Genomic DNA, 4,181 nt, shown 5'->3' with positions numbered 1-4,181 from the left:
ATAGTTGTCGACTCGTTCATGACCTGAGGTTATAACATATATATATACATGAGCATATGTATAAACCGTCCCCTCTCATGTAAGCACAATGACCCACAACTGCCACGTCACCTCGGAAGAAACCACCCCAATGGAAACTCTATCGCACTAAGCCCTTAAACCACTGAGGTCCGAGGTTCTAAGGTCTTGCCATGTATCTCAAAGGAAACTCACCTCGAGCAAAACCTTTTATGAGAAAATTCCTTCCCACGAAACTATTTCTCGGTGCAAACCCACCTCAGAGGTAAACTTTTCTCGGCGGAAACCCACCTCGGAGGCCAACCTTTCTCAGTGAAAAAAACATGGAAAGAATCTCTGATCTCAGAGAAAATGATCTTGGGAGAAACTCCGAGAGACTACGTGCTAAACCACCGAGACTGATAAGCTTATCGACAGTTGACAAAAAAGCATCAGTTAAGAGATGAAGAATATTCACCGTTATGGGGTTGAAAAATCAAGGTGATGGGATGGAAATTTAAGTATATAAGATTACTGAAACTCCTTTTCCATATTGAAACATAACCTCAAAGAAAACAATCTCGAAATATTAGGAGGAGCTACATGACAAGAACTAGTGAGATCTGATATTCTTATATCTCGATGATAATTTAGGGTCATATGAGTTGGAGTGTAAGACGTTGAGGGATAATAACACAGGGACCATGCCTATATGAGTTATTCATCGCATTTACAGAATCTTGGACTACATTTTCACCACGATGGTTCTGTGAGGATATGGCCTACTCCAGGACCTGGCCTATCGCCATCAAGGTGTTTACATAGTTCACTTTGGAGCTACCTCTCTTGAAATTTTAGCTAGAACTCTATCTAGCCCAGTCGACCCTTATGTGTGTGTGTGTGTCTATATATATATAGATAGATATATATCCATCTTGAGCTTAAGAATAATAAAACGAGACTTAATAGCAAGTTCTTTTGGCATCATAATAAATGGAACAGGGGCTTTCCCATTCTGGTTCACTGAGGCTCATATCCATCTTGAGCTTAAGAATAATAAAACGAGACTTAATAGCAAGTTCTTTTGGCATCATAATAAATGGAACAGGGACTTTCCCATTCACGTTCACTGAGGCTCTTGAGCAATTATCAACTCGTAGTTTACAGGCCTCTTCAGTTGATAATAATTGGCAAAAATCATGTCCATCTTAACTCATAGATATCTTGATCTCTCGACTAATAAATAATATGTAACAAACCCATGCAAACAAACAAGAAGCCATACAGTGCTCCAATGTCCTGTTGGAAATCAACATTCCATCAACATTTCACAGGTACATAAGAAAATTCATTCCAACCTTGATTTACAGGCACAACCACACATTTGAGCATCAAACTAACATCATCATAGGCCTTCATCCAACACAGTGAGTAGATGTTAGACATTTAATTTCAAGAGCGAGCACATTACTTATCTTAAACAGTAATGAAGTTTTCCAACTGAGAGTAGGACTTCAACTCTCCACCCAATGATAGATAACTACAACCAAGTCTTAGTTTCAATTGTCACACCTGATCCAAATTCCAAATCTTGAGGTGGAGTGCTTTTGACATATTTTAACCAACAAAACAACTGACACAAGATGCCACCAGGGCACACTGTCTCATCCAATAGCTATACTCATATTCACTCACACTTTTTAGGAATATTCACATTCATGTCAGCATACTACAATACAAAGAACTCTAACTCACTTTCAAGAGAAGAGAGTCGACTATAAGGAAGGTTCTTCAATGGTTAAGTTGTTTATGGGTAAAGAAATCATTCTCTAGGCAGGCGGTTGCTCAGTGGGTCAAGCACTAGAGCTTCAGCCCCGAGGAAACTCTTGGTGATTCATCAACCCTCACAAGCGCATGAGTGATTCTTCCCAGTCCAACAGGTTCATCAATCCACAAGCTTCTATTGGTTTCTCCAGGCCTACAAGAAAGCCATTTCCTTCTGTGATCCTTATGTCTAGTCAACCACTAAGAGGGGTTTTCAGCTAGTTTTAAAATTTTCCCAGTGCTTGACAAAAATAGTTTTCTATGTTGTTCTCTGCACTCTTCCATAACAATAACCAGATGTGTCTTTCATGTGCTCTTCCACAGCTTCTGCGTGCCAAGAATTTCATTCCCTTGGCGTATGATTGTGTGTGTCCTCAAGCAAGAGAGAGAGAGATCCCATGTATAAATGGGTGAATAATAATAATCTTCAAGTCCTCCTCCATCTTTTCCAACAAACTAACTACCTCCTTCTCCATGATTTCGTAGTAGTCAGCCTCATGGATAGTGCAACCCATGCTGCCTTAATGTTTTGTCCTGTCTTTTCTTGTTATTGAAGCCAAAGGGTACATGCCCCTATCACTTCTTTTTTTAGTTAATTTATGGCATGGTCATCCCACTCAACCAACCGAGACTGATATTTAAAACAACAATTCCCTCAAGCAATGTTTGTGTCCCTCTCTTGGCCATTTTAAAATAATTACAATTATTTTCAAGAGAGAAATATTAACCAGGGGATGTCACAATCCCTTCCCCCTTGAAGGGGAACACCGTATTCAGTGTACAATAACCATATACAACAACAACATGCTTCATGCCAACCATAATTGATTATGGAGCTTTATGTACACAATTTTGTACAACATTTACAATGTACTTACAACTTGTTTTACTCAAGAAATAAGAAAGGATATGTTTCCCTCATCTAGTTAGCCATTTCCCATGTGGCTTCCTCAGGCCTAGAGTGCCTCCACTACACTTTGAATTGCTCTATTACTCAATTCCGGAGCATGAGTTGTCTTCGATCTAGGATGCATAGAGGTTCCCACTAGAACTCTTCCTTTAGTTCCACTTGTAACATGGAAAAGATCATGGACCTTTGTCGATGGTGGTAAGGTTAATCTTTAGGCCATTGGTCCTATTCTATCAAGTATATTAAAAGTCCCACAAAACCATGGTGCCAACTTGGCACATGACCCAATATCCAAGGAACTTTTCTTGGGCCTAACTCTTAAGTAAACATGTTCCCCAACTTGGAACTCCTTATGAACCCTATTTTGATCCACATAGCTCTTCTGTTTGTCATGTTCTACCTTTAAATTCTGTCTAATGATCTACATTTGTTGCTCCATATTTTTTAACATATCTATCCCAGTAAGGAACCTGTTCGTTGGGTTACTCCATCTGATAGGAGAATTGCAACTTCTTCCGTAAAGTGTTGCAAATATGATCATCTTATGATATTCTTATTATCCATTATTGTATGTGAATTCCACAAGTGGAAGGTACTCTTCCCACTTCCTTGGCTAGTGCATCACATACATCCTCAACATGTATTCGAGGATTTTGTTTGTCCTCTTTGTTTTCCCATCTTTCTATGGATGATAAGCTATACTTAAGGCCAATTCTGTCCCCGGGCTTGTAAACAATTCTTTCCAAAACCTTGAGGTGAGCTTGGCATCTCTTTGAAATTATCTTCTTGGGAACTCCATGCAACCTCACGATATCCTTTATGAAGATTTGATCCCCTCACTAGCTGAATTAGTGGATTTGATAGCTACAAAATGAGACACTTTTCTCATCTTGTCAATGACCACCATAATTGCATCATGTTGTCTAGAGGTTATTGGAAAACCAGTAATGAAATCCATGGAGATCACTTCCCACTTCCATTCCAGAATAGGAACGGGTTGTAAAAAACTAGTTGGGTGCTTGCACTCAACCTTTACTTGTTGGAATTCCATGCACTTGGAGATAAATCCAACCACTTCTCTTTTTAAATCAGGTCAAAAAAATAACTTCTTGATGGTTGTAAGAGTCTTTTGGTAACCTAGGTGGCCAAAGTACAACTTGGCATGAAACTCCTTTAATATGAGTTTCCTCAAGTCATTTTTATTTGACACATAAATTCTGCTTCTAAATTTAACTATCCCTTCTTCTGTAAGGCCATAGTCCTTATCTTCCTTATCTTAGAAGAATTTCTATAACTTCTCCTTCAATTGTTGATACTTTTCATCTTGCTGCCCACAATTTTTGATCTTCTCTTCAAGATCAATCCCATAAGAACTTATGGCTACTAAATTATTTAATTACACCCTTCTATTGAGTGCATTCTCTACTCTATTCTCCTTTCATTTTATATA

The sequence above is a fragment of the Pinus tabuliformis genome, chromosome 8, assembly GCF_031772625.1.
Source record: "Pinus tabuliformis cultivar Carrire ecotype Pingquan chromosome 8, CPIR1, whole genome shotgun sequence".
In the NCBI taxonomy this organism is placed as follows: domain Eukaryota; kingdom Viridiplantae; phylum Streptophyta; class Pinopsida; order Pinales; family Pinaceae; genus Pinus; species Pinus tabuliformis.
This window is presented reverse-complemented; position numbering follows the sequence as displayed.